At 42.0% G+C, this 18,534-nt stretch overlaps 1 protein-coding gene and 1 pseudogene across 3 annotated transcripts in view; one reads left to right on the forward strand and one right to left on the reverse strand.

Annotated features, from left to right (window-relative positions):
- Positions 1-18,534, reverse strand: part of GSTM2 (glutathione S-transferase mu 2) — a 295,697-nt gene that overhangs the window by 61,319 nt on the left and 215,844 nt on the right. The window lies entirely within an intron of this gene.
- The window catches only part of LOC457090 (sortilin 1 pseudogene), a 64,050-nt pseudogene continuing 46,384 nt past the window's right edge, over positions 869-18,534 (forward strand). Inside the window, exon 1 of the transcript NR_190214.1 lies at positions 869-1,056. The product of NR_190214.1 is annotated as a sortilin 1 pseudogene (transcript). The remainder of the gene's footprint in view (positions 1,057-18,534) is intronic.

Below are 18,534 nucleotides of genomic sequence, written 5' to 3' on the forward strand. Positions count from 1 at the left end.
CGACGCCAGGAGCCCCGGGCTCGGCGGGAAGGTATGAGAAGCTCCTACGTGAACTCCACAAGCCGGGCCCGGGAGACGCCGGGCGAGGCGGGGTTGACCTCAGCAGTCTCTGCCCGGTTCCAGCCAATCAGTCCCGCATCTTAGCATCCGAATCCAGGACCCCCGAAGCCGGAGGCGACGCGAGCCAATGAGGAGTGGGCCGGGGAAGAGGGACAGGCGGCCAGCCTATGGGGCGGAGAGGCCCGGCCGCGCGTATCCAAGGAGCGCCACGCTCGGCTCGGGGGTGTGGCGCGCGCCGGCGGGGGTGGGCGGGCGCGCCGGGCGGCAGGTGTCGGCGTCGGCGGCATTCGGCGGCGATGGAGCGGCCCTGGGGAGCTGCGGACGGCCTCTCGCGCTGGCCCCATGGCCTCGGCCTCCTCCTCCTCCTCCTGCAGCTGCTGCCGCCGGCGACCCTCAGCCAGGACCGGCTGGACGCGCCGCCGCCGCCGCCCGCTGCGCCGCTGGTCTGGCCCCATCGGGGTGAGCTGGGGGCTGCGGGCGGCCGCAGCCGGGGGCGCGTTTCCCCGCGGCGGCCGTTGGCGTCGCAGCGCGCCGGGCGAGGACGAGGAGTGCGGCCGGGTCCGGGACTTCGTCGCCAAGCTGGCCAACAACACGCACCAGGTGAGCGGGCGCCGGGCCCGGGAGCCGCTCGGGTGCGAGGTGCCGCCCGCGTGCCCTCCCGGCCCGTGCGCCCCTCCCGGCCCGTGCGCCCCGCGACTCCCGGAGGAGACCCCAGCCCCGCCGCGCCCGCGTCCCCCGGGTCGCAGCCCCGAAACTGCGGCGGGCGGGCGGGCGGAGTCGGGCCCGGGCGGCCGGCGGGGCTGTGTTTTGTCACAGGGGAGGCAATCTTAGACTTCCACCGCATTCTTTTTTTTTTTTTAAGTTGTCAAAATCTCTTGAATATCGTTTTTCGTCTGTATAAATAATCAGGACCCAGTAACGCTGTTAGGCCCCAGGAAGGTGAAGGAGTAATTAACTCTTGAGCGCTTGCAGAAGTTGGGCTGCGCAGAAGCAAAGGTGTGTCCTCTCTGGGTCAGTACTTTCCGGGTGGGAGAGGCGGGAGTTCAGGAGGCCCGAAGCAGCGATCTGGTCACCGTGTTTTAATAGTTAAGGGGACTAGCTTGGAAATGAGATGGCAATATCTATGTGATCTCTTTTACTGCTTCAGATTTGACCTTCTGTCATGGTACGGAAGTCTGACTAGCATGTCTATATCCCGTGGTGACAAGATTTTCAATAGTTAAGAAACGCATTGCACATATTCTGCTTTGAGCCAACTCTTGGTCAAAAGACTTTCAAAATTATGGGATTTCTGTCCCTGGGGACAAGCAGCTCAACCTTTGCACACTACTGGACTGACAAAACTAATTATTAAGAAAGTCCTGGTTCCTTGCTTCAGCACAACTTGGGCATCTTTCTCCTATTTCTCTAAAATTAACAATTTAATCCTTGCTAGCCACATTTGCATAATGTATTTTCAATTCTATATCTTTTCTCCCTTGCCTGTTTTCCTCTTTCAAAGAAAATGAATTGCACTTGGGGGCAGAGATGGGTGGCCAAGGCTCTGTGCCAGCACTTGTCCTTCTGTAACCGTTTTTCAGCGTCAGCCAAGCCTCAGTCTCCCTTTGGACTGCCTGGTTATCTGGACCATACTTGTTACCTGTAATAGAATTCTCTGATCTGAGGACACAAGACACAAATATTCAGGAATAATTGTGCTTAGTGCATCCCGAGCAGCAGCTGTGTAAAGGTAGCCAAGCTAGTGCTGGAGGGTGGGACAGGTTGGGTAGAATGAGTACTGGGAAGTCTTCCTACTTGATGAGAAAAAAAAATCGAATAGACTTCCTTCTCACAGTGGGGGATTGAGAAAGGCTTTACAACACTAATGCTTAATTTATACTGGACCACTTCCTTCCTTGAGCTAGCTGGACACAGCATTCTTACTCCATATTTCAAATTCTTCTCTCGCTGGTTGACCTAACTTTAGGTCTGCTGCTACTCCTGGATTTAGATTTACTCCTGTTTTTCTTTTTCTCTTTTTTTGTGAGATAGAGTCTTACCTCAGCCTCCTGAGTAGCTGGGACTACAGGTGTGCACCACTATGCCTAGCTAATTTTTGTATAATTACTATTTTTTTTTTTTGAGATAGGGTCTCACTCTGTTGCCCAGGCTGGAATGCAGTGGTGTGATCACAGCTCACTGCAGCCCTGACCTCCTGGGCTCAAGTGATCCTCTCACCTCAGCCTCCCAAGTAGCCGGGACTACTGGTACATGCACCCAGCTAATTGTTCTTTTCTTTCTTTCTTTCTTTTTTTAAGAAACAGGGTTTTGCCATGTTCCCCAGGCTGGTCTTGAACTCCTGGTCTCAAGTGCTCCGCCCACCTTAGCCTGCCACAGTGCTGAGATTAGAGGCGTGAGCCACTATGCCCTGCCTGGATTTATTCCTTGAGTCAGAGTCTTCCTGGTTAGTTTGAATTGATGTGTCATTTGTAATATATTGATTCCAAAGAAAGAGGTTGAAAAAACTGGCTCAGGGGTTCTAAGGCCAAATCTGTGGAAGAGTAGACCTAAAACCACTCATTCTTTGAAGTCCACATGTAAAGAAATTTTCTTCTATTTCTTTCATTTAGGTGTTTGCAATAATTTTTTTTTAGTTTTTCTCTCCCAGTCTTTTTTTCAGTGACCTTATTTAAAATAGCTATTTTGGCTGGGCACGGTGGCTCACGCCTGTAATCTTATCAATGTGGGAGGCCAAGGCAGGTGGATCACTTGAGGTCAGAAGTTCGAGACTAGCCTGGCCAACATGGTGAAACCCTGTCTCTACTAAAAATACAAAAGTTAGCCAGACACGGTGGCATGCGCCTGTAATTCCAGTTATTCTGGAGGCCGAGGCATGACAATCACTTGAACCCAGGAGGCAGAGGTTGCAGCGAGCCGAGATCGCACCGTTGTACTCCAGCCTGGGTGACAGAGTGAGACTCTATCTCAAAAAAAAAAAAAAAAAAAAAAAGTTTTTGCGTTTGTTAGTCATCCGTGGTCTCTTCTTCAGAGATCTCATCCTTTCTGTATCTGGTTAAAAAAAAAAAAAGTGGAGCCTTTGTTTAATATCCTTTACCTTAAAAATGGTTAAGTAGTACTTCTTAACCAAGAATTGTTATGTAGTAGCCTGTTCTTCTGTTTATTTATTTGGTTTTAGAAGTCATAAAAAATCCTGAACTGTATTGAAGAGATCTAGTATTTTTGGACCGTTTATAAAACTGTGTGAAATAAAAGCATCAGCATGACAGAACAACTTTTTATCAGAGATATTGTACTTTGTACAACTGGGGAAGGAAGGTACATGTAGAATCATTTTTCCTACATAACATGACAGGATTTGAGTCCCAAGAAAAAGCAAAAGTTCATGGTTCTCTTATTTCTTTTAACTTGGTCCTGTTTCATTTCAAGCCACATTAATTCACATCATCAATGTATGTGAATGCCCTCCAAATGCCTAGATCTGTGCTAGATGCTGGGGTGCCAAGATACAAAGAAAAGATCATTCAGACTGGAGAATGAAAAGCCTCAGAAGGTTATAGCAAACTACTAGACCTGTGTCTGTGGCTTATGAGGATATATTAGCATTTAACCTGTCTTCTCAAGAAAGCACGGTAAAGCTAAAGCATGATAGTGCGTTTATATTATGGTTTAAGGAGACCGGTGTCCTGATGACCACTCAGGCTTCTCTGTCCATGAAATCCAGCAGGTTTTTCTCTTTGCCCAAGCCTCCCTTTTTCTCTCTAAGGTTTTTTTTCTCATATCATTTCTTTTCAATCTATTAATTTAAAATATATTTAAAGTGCATTGGGTTTATTACACACAGCATATATTTTTTCACATAGAAGTCCTAATGATTAAGTGCTTTATTTTAGGAGTTGAGGCAGGAGAGGAAAACATTTTCCTTTCTAGTTACAGTATTACAAGTTAGCTATAATAGACTCATGGGAAAGTGGAAATAAAAAATACTGGCTATTACTAAAAAAACAAACAAAAGGGATGACAAGAAAACGAAGGAGAAAGATAAATAGTTATAACTTTCCAAAAATTATGCTCCCTAATTTTGTTCTAAGGGTTTGACTTACCATAGTAAGGTGGTATAGCACTGCCTTATCTGGACTGTCTGCATTTGAACCCTGGCCATGTCACTGTGTGATCCTGGGTGAGTTACTTAAGTTTTCTGTGTCTCAGTTCCTAATCTGTAAAGTGAAGATAAGAGCACTTAATTTGTAGGGTGGTTGTGAGAATTAAATGAGTGTGTGTTAAATTATATATACGTAATATATACGTATATGTATATTATTGTATAAATATATATTTGTATTACATAATATTAATATATGCATATGTAATATTGTATTTGTAATGAGTTATAGTATGTATTACAACATATCACATTGTGTTGTATAATCTATACATATGTAATAACTCATTAGAAGAATGTCTGGCACATAATTAGCACTCAGCAATTAGCTATCATTTATAAATGCTCTCTTCTTAGACTCAATAATCTTCCTTTTGCCTGGAACTCAAAACTGTTTTCATGCCACATTTTTAACTGATTCTTTCCTTCAGCTGCTTGGAGTATTCATGACATGTATAACCTTTGTACATGCGTGAAATTGAGCAAGCCTAGAAGACTTTATTGTTGGTTGCTAAGTTGGATTGCTTCAAAACATTTCTGCTGTAAGCACCCCTTTGAGGGTAGGCATGAAACTGTCTTAAAGGAACAGATGAAATGCCTTGGCCAGAGTTGTGGTGGTGGCTGACATAATTTCCTTACTTCTCATTCCTGTGTACAGACCATTTGACAATTTCCTTAAAACTTTTTAAACTTATGATGAATAAAGCCAGGAACTGTTGCTTATTTTCTGTCCTCCCTCTGCTCCTGTCACTAACTACTTCTTTAAACATAACTTCCCAACTTCTACTCCAACTTTAAAGCATCTGGTTCCTTAAATAAACAGGCCCTGTAGAGAGGCCGTGTTGTATGGGGTGTCAGCTCTGGGAAGAATGCGTGTGTTTGTTTGCTGGCGCTGGCAGGGTTGAGTCCAAGCTGACAGGACTGAGTGTGCCTGTCAGAGGCTTCAGGGAGCTGCCGCTGAAGCCCTCGGCCTGTTGTTGTGGATCGCCAGACCTTTGTAACACCCGGAAGTCTGAAGGTCAGTCCTTTAATGCCCCGGAACTTCCTATCTGCCTCATTTCTTCCAATACTTGGCCTCTCTACATCCTACCTTCCCTAGCACCCCCAGCCGTCTAGCTTATTTAATATTCTCTTGAGTTCTGTTTCTTCCATTCAGCTTTGGATCAAGGAGTAGGAACTCTGTAGGATCTCCTTCTTGGTCCTGGTTGAGCAGAGTGAGCGAAACCCTCACGAAGAGTCCTCTCTCATGCAATGTATAGTCAGACCTTTAGCCCCTAGAGGGATGTTAAAATGACTTATGCATTGGATATTTCAGTAAGAAGTATCAGCAGATTTGATGAAGTGTAATTTATCTGGGGAAAGGTTAGTCTTCATCTGAAGTTTGGTTGGGATGAGAGTAGAAAGCTAGCCAGGTATGACAGATGGCTCCAAGGGAATGCAGTGTTAACAATTAGGTAAGTTCTCTGCTGACTCAAATATTTGGCTCTGTGCACAGTGATTTTTAATTAGAAATCTGAGTCTCATGTCTGCTTGTGGAAATAATTGGAAGAAGGCTTATGTTCTGTTCAATTTCTAATGGCTATTTTCTTTTTGTGATTATTAACAACAATAATAGGCTTTCTATCCTGCTGTTTTGATCAGATCTTTCATGTCAGGGTCACAGATACTATTAGCAGTTTCTTCTGCACTCTGCCAGTTTCCAGTCAACTCTTGTCAACAGGCATTGGGTTCTCAGTGGGTGACTGCAGAGTCTGCGTTCCCCAACTTTGTCCCAGTTGGCCTGTTACCCTTGTGTGACCATCACATGCTGGGCAGTGCTTAGCACCAAGTTGTAATGGTCAGAACGGGGGAGTAACGTTTGTTCTTCTCCCTCCTTCCTACCTAATCCTACCCCTCAATTTTTTTTTACAGAAAGTGAACTATGTTTTGAGGCTGCAGAAATGAGGCTCAGATATTTTATATAATTAGGAGCTAATATTAAGGCAGACAAAGCCATCACATTTGACATGTAATTTAAAATACAGCTTTTCTAGAAACAACAAAACTGTGGCAATGGCTCTGACAGTATTATGAACTAGATACTGCATTTGTAGATTTCTACAAGTTTCAGTTCCCTTTCTCTCCTTTTGTCATCAGTGTTTTTATTGCATCTTTTACTTCTATTTTTAAAAACTTGGTGAAAACTTGTTCTTCCCACTATGTGGTCTCAGTGATTTGTATGCAGGTGGATTTGAGGATTAATGGGGCTTGAAGAACAAGCTGATCAATTTCAGTCAGTTCTAGGCAGCTTTTTTGTTCTTGTTTCAATGGTGACTGCAGTCAAAGTTGGGTGAGTAATATGTTGTTTTGAGATAGTTTGGTTGAATGAATGTTCATGACAGATTCCTCATACCTATGAAAATTTTTAGGTGAAAGATGGAGGCTGTTTTTCCTTCTCTATCCCCAATCTCAATCTCAGGAAACCACAGTAAAAACAAAATCCTTCCACTCAGAACCTGTCGTGTTTTGCCGAGGAAGTTTTCTGTGAATGTAACTTATTTTCTGTTTTGTGTTTTAGTCTCTGGCCCTCGATTCCTCATCTACAGCACAAGAAGTTTTGGACTAGCTTTAAAATTTCTTTCAAAAATTCTATGATTCATGTGGGAGAGGCCAGAGGTTGTGATCACAAATGTTTTCCTGGCTGATTCCAAATTTAGAAGCAAACTGTGGCTGTTTGACTTCCCAGTCAAACTTGAACATAGCATGGATTTCACATTTAGGGGTGTTTTACTACCACCTCCAGAACTTGCTTCAGTGAAATATGCGTGTTCTTAAAGATAGCAGGAGTACTTTTTTTCATGTAGTTATGAATGACATTTTTCTCTTTTATTTTGGGGGTAATATTTTACCGTTTGTTCCTTGTTGGCTGAAAAATCTAATGCTAATAAAAGCTACTAGCTTGAATAGTCCAAAAGCAAACCCAACAGATAGCAGTAAATTCATTTTTCTTTTTCCCTTTCCTATAGTACTCTGCCAAAACTGGGGCTTTTTTTCTTCATCCTGGCTGCCTGTGTGTTTGAAAATAGATGGTCAGCTTACCATAAATATATTCACATGTAGAAACTTATATGTGATTAATTGGGTTGATTTATTTTTATCAGAAGAAAACGTATGTATGTTCCTTCTCTGGCTTATGAATACTATCCGTCTTATGTTTGCTTTGGATAAGCATTTTAGTCTTCCTGTATGTCCTAAAACGCGCGCACACACACACACACACACATACACACACATAAACACACACACACTTTCTAATATTGTACTGAAGCCAGTTTGCAAGTCTGGTTCCACAGTACAATTGCTCTGAAAGACCAGGAGAAATTGAACTGGGAAGGAAAATTTGTATTAACTTCAATAATTCCCAGACAAGTTAGTTCAAATCATTTTTATCTAGTATTTGCTATTTGTCACAAAGGATTCAAAACATAAATATGTTGTATACAAAATCTCAAAGAGATGTCTCAATACCCAGATTTGGGTCCTGGCTCTGCTGCTTCATAGCTGTGTGACTATGGAAAATCACTTAACTTCAGTGGTCTTTACAGTTGTTTTTTAAACTAGAGCAGCAGCTCTTAGGATTGTTTGGAGGGTCAAATGAGAAGTTTTATCAACGTGTTTTGTTAAAGGTAAAGTACTATATAGATGTCATTCATTTAGACACTTACTGAGCTGCCTGCCATGTACTGAGTGGAGTCCAGACCTGTGCATAAACAAAGCAAAGCACTGGGGCTATCTTAAGGATTTAGGTGTTCAGAGATGTTTCACTGGGAGTTTGGAAGAAGGCTTGACCACTGCAGTGCAGTGTTCTGGGAAAGCCCTCTGGCTGAAGAGAGAATCAAAGTGGAGGTGATTTTTAGAGAGATCTGTAACGGCACGAAGAAAGTAGGAAAATCCAAGATATATTCAAGGGATGGTCAACAGAAACTTTATTTTAGGGTGAGGTAGTTGATGGGGAGTATGACTAAGGTTTCCAGGAAAACATATAGGGAAGTTAAAAAAAAATAGCTCTTTTGTGGGGGATGGAAAGAGAGGAGGGGCATGGGTAGTGAGTTTGGCAAAAGGACTTACTTGTGAAAGAGTTTTAACAGATAGTGCTAGACATGAGGCTAGAGCTGGAGGAACCAGAGGTAGAAATGGGGAGCCAAGAAGAGTTCCCCTTTCAGAGGCCGGCCATTGCTTTGGTCTTGGATGTGAAGGTTCCAGAGGAAAGCAGAACAGAAGGTGAGGCAGACCATCCTTTATACTTGAAGTGCTAACGTTTCCAAAAAGCACTCCTAAACTTCTGGACCTGGTTGAAGAAGAATGTGAGCCAAGGCATGAGGAAGCCAGGAGCTGTAAGACAGTGATGCCTATGAACAGATTTTTCTGAACATTTGTGAACAAGGATAAGGTTGAACTCTTGCTGATAATGTGCTTAATGGTTTGAATCATGGATTATTGGGCCGATTAGCTGGTCAGAGCCCTTTTGCTGATGCGGCTGGCTGACTTGCTTACTGGCCAAGAGCTGGGAGTAGAACACAGATGTCCCAACATGGTGCTGCATTTGAAAGTGTTTCATAGGAGTGTTGAAATCAATGCACTTGCTTTAGGGATAAGGCAAAGTTATGAGATCCCAGTTATAAGTAATATAGTTGTGAATTCTACTCTTTTTCTCAAGGTCATAGTACCCTCAACAGAGCTCAACTAGCCTTTCTAGGCCTCAGTTTCCCGTCACATAAAATGGAGGATTATCATGAAGTTTTGAAGGGAAGATATATGTGAAAATATTTTGAAACCTTGAAGTACCGTATGAGTATGATTTGTATAATTCCTTAATAAACCTGCTGATGTGTCACAGCCCCCACAGGGCCTGCTTGTCAGCCAGGTGATCCTGATAGATAAAGCCCTTGAGCCAAACCCTGAGGAGCATGTGTATTAAAGCAGACGGATGAGGCATAAATGCGTTTGGTTTATCACTTGGCAGAGTTGGATGACAGGCTTGGGTTGGGGTGGCAAGAATTAAAGTGAGTCAAGATTGGCAGAAATGTAAGACGTGTATGTAGTGGTTTTCTTCTTTTTTTAAGCCTTTGTGATTATGTCAAACTTTTGTTAATATAATTGATGATGGTTTGAGGCAGTAGTTTGGGAGAACAGGATCTCAGGTATTAGATCTGGATTCAAACTTCAGTGGTGACCATGGACAAATTAACCTCTCTGAACCTTAGATTTTTCATCTATGAAATGGGAGTACTAATACTACCTCTTAGGGTCATTGTGAAGATAGTACAGGATTTAGTGTATATTCTTTTGTTGAGGATTTCTTGTAATGATTTTCACTACAAAGCTTCTGACACATTACCAGTTAGATGCTTAAATATTTGTACATGTGCTTAATTTTTTTCATATCTCTAATATTTCTAGAGAATTATTATAGGTACTCACAAGAACTGCATCTGGATTAAGACATATTAGCCCTGGCTAAGCAGGGTGACTCACACCTATAATCCCAAGATTTTTGGAGTCCGAGGCAAGAGAATCACTTGAGCCCATGAGTTTGAAACCAGCCTGGGCAATATAGTGAGACCCCATCTGTATAAAAAATTTTTTTAAATTAGCCTGGTATGGTAGCATATGCCGGTAGCCCTAGCCACACAAGAGTCTGAGGTGAGGGGATCACTTGAGCCCAGGAGTTTTGAGGCTGTCGTGAGCTATGATTGCGCCACTGCATTCCAGCCTGGGCAACAGAGCGAGATACTGTCTTCCAAAAATACAAAAAAATTTATTAGGGGTAGGTAGTGGTGCACATCTAGAGTTCCAGCTATTTGGAAGGCTGAGGCAGGAGGATAGCTTGAGCCCAGGAGTTGAAAGCTATAGGACACTATGATTGCATCTGTGAATAACCACTGTACGCCAGCCTGGGCAACATAGTGAGGTCCCATATCTAAAAGGAAAAAAAAATGTACTACTTGTATCACTGGACTCAGGATGAAAAAAGAGGAGGGTGGGAGATAGGTTTAGGCAGAGATCATCTATTCAAAATGCCTTTCTTTCTTTTTCTTTTTTTTTTGAGACAGGGTCTCGCTCTGTTGCCCAGGCTGGAGTGCAGTGGCACTATCTCGGCTCACTGCAACCTCCGCCTCCGGGGCTCAAGCAGTTCTCTGCCTCAGCCCCCCAAGTAGCTGGGATTACAGGTGCCCGCCACCACACCCGGCTAATTTTTGTATTTTTAGTAGAGATGGGGTTTCACCATCTTGGCCAGGCTGGTCTTAAACTCCTGACCTCGTGATCCACCCACCTCGGCCCCAAAGTGTTGGGATTGCAGGCGTGAGCCACCGCGCCCAGCCCAAAATGCCTTTCTTGAAGCTATGGGAGATAGAGAAGAAAATAATCAGATTAATAATCAGAAAACAGTAATCAGATACCTGGTCATCTGGTTATAATAGCTTCAAGCATATGTGGTTAAATAGTTTTTGTTTTGTTTTAAAACAAAATTTTAAATTTTAAACAAAATTTAAAAATTTAAGAGACATGGTCTTTACTGTGTCACGCAGACTGGAGTGCAGGGGTGTAATCATGGTTTGTTGTAACCTTGAATTCCTGGGCTCAAGTGATCCTCCTGCCTCAGCCTCTGCAGTAGCTAGGACTACAGGCACATATCCCTGTGCCTGACTAGTAAATAGGTTGAAATAACTTAAAGTTATTTATTTTTATTTATTTATTTTTTGAGACTGAGTCTCACTGTTGTCCTGGCTGGATGGAGTACAGTGGCATGATTTCAGCTCACTGCAACCTCTGCCTCCTGGGTTCAAGTGATCCTCCTGCCTCAGCCTCCAAAGTAGCTGGGACTGCAGATGTGCACCACCACACCTGGCTAATTTTTGTATTTTTAGTAGAGATGGGGTTTCACCATGTTGGCCAGGCTGGTCTTGAACTCCTGACCTCAGGTGATCTGCCTGCCTCAGCCTCCCAAAGTGCTGGGATTACAGGCATGAGCCACTGCACCTGACCAAATTATTTTTTAAAGACTATAATTTAATAACAATTTTTCTTCCCCTTCATTAAGCTTTAATTTGTTAAGAGTTAATGACTCTGGTTTAAGTTGATAGCTCTGAAATAGCACCTTGCATATTTCACCCCTTTCTTTAACTGAGCAGCTGCTGTTAGCTTTGCACTCTACTGATCTCTGTGAAGTTTCAAGAAATATTAGTGAAATGTGATAGGTACTTCTTAGGAACTTTGCTTGAAAGAATAGCGGACCAGAATGTTGATGGAATTATTTTTTATTATGTGCATATTGCTTTTTTAAACTTTTAACAATTATTTAAAAATAGAGATGAGGTCTTACTATGCTGCCTAGGCTGGTCTGGGATTCCCGGGCTCAAGTGATCCTTCTGCCTGGGCCTCCCAAAGTGCTAGGAGTATAGGTGTGAGCCACCACACCTGGCCTATGTGCATATTTATTTAACCTACTATTTCACCACTTCCTGGCCTATATTAACCCTCTGTTCCAGTTAAAGGGACCTTCTAACCAGTCCCTTCAGCTCCCCATATGGTCTGTTGCTTCTCCATCTTTGTTTTCATGGGTTTCTTCCTGTCTGAATGCCCTTCTAGCCCTTGTTAGTTTTTCCTGTTCTCTTCTATAATTTTGGACTGTGCCATGTAATACAACACTTCTGTCTTGTGTTCAGTTTCATTTATAGAAGTTTTACTCCCTAAATGATAAACTCCTTAAAGGTAGGGCCCAGCTTGTACTATGAGTCCTTCATCACTTTTGCCTCCCACAATGCTGAAGAAAGAGTAGTCATGAAATGTGTAGTCTGGAGTCAGACAGACATGAGATTGAAACCTTGCTCTGCCACTTACCAACTTTTTGACTTTGAGCAAATTACTTAACGCCTCTGAGCCTGCTGCTTTCTTTATAAATTAACAGTGAGTACCTTAATATATAATACTAATATAATAAGTGCTTAGTAAAGGTTAAATATTATTGTTTTTCTTTAATTCAGCAGTTGTTTGTCAAGCACCTATACACATGAGGCACTTATCAGGTCCTGGGAACTGGTGTAGAACACCAGACCTCTGCCTTGATGGAACTTTATGGACCAATAGAGAAAATGGCACTAAATGATATATAATTATAAATGTAGTAATTACCAAGAAGAAAAATAGTAACGACTGGAATAATTGACAGGTCTTTTTTAGTCTGGGGCATTAGGAAAGATTCACTGAGAAATTATTTAAACTGATACTTGAATAGAATTTTGCCAGGAAGAGTATCTCAGGCAGAGAGAACAACATGTTCATAAGGCCTGGGTCTAGAAAGAGCTTGGCATACTCCAGGATCTGGAAGAAGGCCAGTGTGGTTGTAGCAGAGGGAATGGGGGAAGGGGTTAGCGCCCACACCCAAGGGATAAGCAGCAAGCCTTTATGGTTCTCTCGGCTCAGTCAGCTGGCAACTGGAGCATATCTCTTTGTCACTTTCTTTTCTTTAAAATGAACTAAGATATAACAATTAAATGCAAAAATTATGAAATGTAGCTATTTATTGAGAAATGAATTGTTTCATGGAAGTGACTTTCAAAAACTAAGCCTACCCTTTTATAAAGTGCCAAAGGTTTTTTGTTTGCTTGCTTTTTTAATGGAAATCTTTCTAATATACTTCTCTGCCTTCTTGGTCAACAGTATGAGCCTAGGTCACTAAGAAGAGAATAAATTATGCTATACCAGGACTGCTGTGGTTTGAATGTGCCTCCCCAAATTCATGTTTTAGGAACTTAATCGTCAATGTAACAGTATTAAGTGGTGGGTCTTTAAGAGGTATTATATCATGAGGGCACCAACTCATGAATGGATTAAGGCCTTTATCCCAGGAGTGGGTTAATTATAATAGGGAGAGAGTTTGGTCCTATTTCTTTTCTTTTTGTTGTTGTTGTTGTTGTTGAGACAGAGTCTCACTCTATTGTCCAGGCTGGAGTGCAGTGTTGTGATCTCAGCTCACTGCAACCTCCGCCTCCCAGGTTCAAGGGATTCTCGTGCCTCTGCCTCCCAAGTAGCTGGGATTACAGGTGTACGCCACCACACCTGGCTAATTTTTGTATTTTTAGTAGAGATGGGGTTTCACCATGTTGCCCAGGCTGGTTTCAAACTCCTGACCTCAAGTGATCCACCTGCCTTGGCCTCCCAAAGTGCTGCAATTACAGGCGTGAGCTACCATGCCTGGCCTGGTCCTATTTCTTTTCTGTGTCTCCTGTGCTTGCTTCCACTTTCTGCCATGGGATGATCCTCTGCAGATGCCTATGCCATACTCTTGGACTTCACAGCCTCCAGAACTGTGAGCTACATAAACGTCTTTTCTTTATAAATTGCCCTGTCTTGGATATTCTCTTATAGCAACTGAAAATGGACTAAGACAATGACTCACAGTATTTTAATGTGGTATGACATTTAATACCCACAGGAGCTATTGAGATATGTGGGGCTATCTTCTCCCATTTCAGATGTCCTGGATTATAAACTTAATGCCATTGTCTGCCTGTTTGCTTTTTTGCTGCAGAAATGATATTCCCTTTGTAATTCCTCTTGTAATATCCTCTTCCTCTTGCTGTTGTCCCTGTCTGTCTCTACATATATCACCCTCAAATTTGATTTGCTTCCTCTCTATGCTGAGAAAGCAGATTTCTAATATTAGACAATTCTAACCAGTTTAATAAATTGAATTAGAGTGATGGTCTGCAAATTTCTCTTAGAAGTCAAATGCACAGATTTTTAATGCATGATAGTGACATCAGAGGTCTCCTTGCTTCTTTTCGGTGAGTATCCGGGTTGCTGAGGTATCTGAATCATGGAGGTTGCTGTTGCCCCTCTCCTTTGAACACTGGCTTATTGTGGAGCAGGGAGCTGATCTCGAAAACAACAAAAACCCAGATACATAGCAGTTGAAAAGCAAACTGAGTGGCTGAATTATTGATGAGTCATAGAATTTTAAAGCTTAGAGAGACTGGAAAGATTGTCATTCTAGCCCCTGCACTTCGGTAATGATGTCAGGTTGTGCTGCCCAATTTCACGCAGCGTTTTGTAGAGCTGGAAATAAAATTTGGGTTGACTGATTATTAGCCTGGTACTCTCCTCTGTATCATGCTCCCTCAGAAAACTCTGAATAATTAAATAGATTTGGAAACTTGTACATTATTTTGTAGTTAATTTTTTCATTTCCAAGAATAGACTTCATGAGAACTGGGACATTTGTGATCTTATTTCTGGCTCATGTTTTATGATTCTAGCGGTGCCTAATTTAACAGAACTATATTCTGTTAGGATTTTCTTCCTGCCTGCAAAAGCATCACTCAGGTTGTGTTCTAGGCCACACTGGGGTTTGGAAGCCTAATCCTAGATCGGCAGTCTGTATGGGATCACCGATGCCTTGCCTTTGTAATTCTCAGTTTTACCCCTGAGGAAATGGATTCCCAACAGATAAGATGATTTGTGCTTACCTTCCCAACCAGTTAGTTACTGAGCTAGGCTTAACATTCTTTTGTAGTTTTATTTTCATTGTGACAGGCTGACTTCTGTAGATTAAAAGTCTAGTATGTTTAGCCTTTATTTTTAGATTTCTGTACATAAGATGCCTGTTGATAGGTTATAATCTTCAGTAGCTCAGAGCATGTATTATCACAGCACATGGTAGGCATGCAGACATATTTGTTGAAAGAGGGCAGGTATGTGAAGAATACCATCATCGAATTCACTTCCTTCTTTGCTTGTCAAAAAGGCTGCTCCTGATGGGGTCAGGCCATCAGCAAGTGGCTTTTAAGCTGGGCCTTGCCTTGGGAAAACTGACCCACATGCAATAGTGCAGGTGTTAGTTTTTTCAGTGTTTTATTTTTGATCATGTGTGTAACTAAAGATATAAGTTTCTCATGACTGGATTTTTTTCCAACCTACAGTGACTCTTGGGACCAACTTTAAATTTTCCAAGCTTATAGTAACAGTAATTTAATTTGGTTTCTAGTTTAATTAGATGGGAAGATGGTTGTTTCCATGAAGAATCTTGTGAACAGAACCTAGGGGGTATTCAGACGATCGTAGAAATGAACATTGTGCTAATTCATGAACTCTAAAGTGTGGGGGCCCCCTGCTTTAAGATGGTAGGCAATAAATGCTTGGATGAGTCTTACGTCATCTGCTTTCAAGGTGGATGCATTTTAGAGAAGGTAGTACAAGCTGTCCCCTGCTTTCTAACATAATGAATTCCTGAAAACCTATTTGACAGTCAGATGGCAACTATAAATGCCAGCCAGTTACTTCTGCTTCCCAGAGCTCCCCTACCGAGGGCAGTAGATGGCTGTTGGTACCATCTGGGACACCAGAAATCACTGTTCAATAGGTAATGGACAAAAGGCTCTGAATGTGACTCTGAAAAGGAAGTTTAGTGTTATCAGTCATTAATGATATTAGGAGGTCTACCTTACATCAAGACCACCTATGTTCCTGTGCCTCAGTGTAGCAGGGACTCTTTGACCTATCCTGTAACCTTCTGGTATATCTGTTAACTAGTGTAATATAAATAAGAATAAACTAACATGCGTCCAGGCGTGGTGGTTCACACCTGTAATCCCAGCACTTTGGGAGGCTGAGGCAGGCAGATCACTTGAGGTCAGGAGTTCGAAACCATCCTGGCCAACATGGTAAAACCCCGTCTCTACTAAAAATACAAAAATGAGCCAGGCATGGTGGCATGCACCTGTAATCTTAGCTACTGGGAAGGCTGAGGCAGGAGACTTGCTTGAACCCAGAAGGTGGAGGTTGCAGTGAGCTGAGATCATGCCATTGCACTCCAGCCTGGGCAACAGAGTGAGACTTTGTCCCAAAAAAAAAAAAAAATAGATAAACTGATATGGTCTATGTGTACTTTTTATATCACCCTTTCCTTTATACTTTTTCTTTCCTTTCTTTTTTTTTTTAAGTAAAAATAGCTTACTTATATAGTTTTATTTTTAAAATGATTTCTGCCAATTGGAGGTGGGATGAGAGTAATTTATGCACTCTAGAAAAACTATAAAGAAGAGTGCACCCCTATCAATTCTATAATACCACTTAAAGACAGTTGCTATTGATATTTTAAAGGGTATCCTTCCAGATACCTTTTTTTTTTTATTTTTTAAGGGACAATCTTGCTCTGTCATCCAGACTAGAGTGCAGTGGCACAATCATGGCTGACTGTAGCCTTGACCTCCTGGGCTCAAACAATGTATCTGGGACGACAGGTGCTTGCCACCATGCCTGGCTAGTTTTTATTGTTGTTGTTATTGTTGGTTTTGTGGAGGCAAAGTCTCACTATGTTTCCCAGGCTGGTCTCAAACTCCTGAGCTTAAGCAATTGTTCTGCCTCATCCTCCCAAAGTACTAGGATTATAGGTGTGAGCCACTGTGCCCGGCCCCTGATAACATTGTAACCATAAATATGCACATATGATGTCACATGCTGTTTTGTAGCCTGCTTTTTACTAATATGCTCTGAGTATCTTTCAATGTCAGTAAATACCTGAAACATTTTTGTTTTGGGTTTTTACAATTTTTTTAAACGTTTCTTCTTTTTTTCCTTGTTCTTGAAACATTTTTAATAGCACCTGATATATTGTTGTATGGCATAACATAATTTACTTAACAAATCTCCAGTTCTTCATTTATAATATACAGGTATAGTAATATCTCATGGGGTTATGTGGATTAAATAATAATGTGTGTAAGATACCTAACACAGAAGATGACATGTGGGGAATGTTCAATAGTTGTTAGCTGCAGTAATCACCCCAACATATGACATCTTTTATAAAGGTGTGTGATTATCCCCTTATGACAAATTCCTAAGAATAGGATTTGCTCAGGCACATGATACGGACGTTCTCAGTTTTTATTTGCATCACCAAATAGCTCTCCAGAAAAGTTGCAGCAATTTATGTACTCCCACCCACCACCGTAGAAGAAGGTGCTCTGGTCCCTATGCCCTCACTGGATACATTTTGTCAAGTCTTTTAATCTTTGCCAGTCTGAAAGGCAAAAATGTCATATTTTTCTTTTTCTTTCTTGGCTCACTACAACCTCTACCTCCTGGGCTCAAACCACCCTCCCATCTCAGCCTCCTGAGTAGCTGGGACTACAGGTGCACACCACCATACCCGGCTAATTTTTTTGTGTGTGTGTGTGGAGACAGGGTTTTGCCATGTTGCCCAGGCTGGTCTCAAACTCCCGGGCTCAAGTGATCCTCCCGCCTTGGCCTCCCAAAGCCTGGGATTACAGGTGTGAGCCACTGCACCGTCCTGTTTTTTTTGTTTTAGAGATTAAATAGCTTTTCAAATGTTTATTGGCCATTTCTTTGTCCTTCTATGAATTGGGTGCTCATGTTCTTTCCCTATTTTCCAAAAACCTGTTTGAGGTTTTGGCCTGTTTCCTACTGATTTGAAAACCCTTTCTATATTAATATTTTGTCATGTTACAAATAATTTTATATTAATTGAAACCCTTTCTATATTAATACTTTGTCATGTTACAAATAATTTTTTCCAGTTTTTTTCAGCTTTCTCTTTGGTGTTTTGCAATTTAAACTTTTTACATAGTCAGAGTAAATCCTTAAGTATGAGTTCTGATTTTTGTACCATTTTTATAAAGGTCTTCCCATTCCAAGGTTATAAAAATATTCGCTTATACTTCTAGTATCATTTTTTGACACAGGGTCCCACTCTGTCACCCAGGCTGGATTACAGTGGTGCCATCACAGATCACTACAGCCTCGAACTCCCAGGCTCAAGCAGTCCTCCCACCTCAACCTCCTGAGTCGCTGGGACCACAAACTCATGCTATGCCACCACACCTGGCTATTGTTTTTTTGTTTGTTTTCTTTTTTGGTAGAGACAGGGTCTCACTATGTTGCCCAGGCTGGTCTCAAACTCCTGGGCTCAATCAGTCCACCCACCTGGGCCTCCCAAAATGCTAGGATTACAGGGGTGAGCCACTGTGCCTGGCCATTTCTAGTATTTTTATAATTTAATTTTTTTACATTTAAATCTTCGCCCTATATGGAATTTATTTAGGCATTTTAAGAAGGGAGTTAGGAATTCAGCTTTTTATTTTATTTTTTTTCCAAATAGCCAGTTTTTCCAGTGTTCTTATACCACTAACTTGAAATGCTAGCTTTATCATGTGCTAAAAGAAACCTCATCCATTCCTGGATCTGTTTTGCTCTATTGATTAGTCTATTCCTGCGCCAGTAACTCTGTCATGGGATTAATAAATTTTTCCAAA

The sequence above is a fragment of the Pan troglodytes genome, chromosome 1 (assembly GCF_028858775.2).
Source record: "Pan troglodytes isolate AG18354 chromosome 1, NHGRI_mPanTro3-v2.0_pri, whole genome shotgun sequence".
Classification (NCBI taxonomy): Eukaryota; Metazoa; Chordata; class Mammalia; order Primates; family Hominidae; genus Pan; species Pan troglodytes.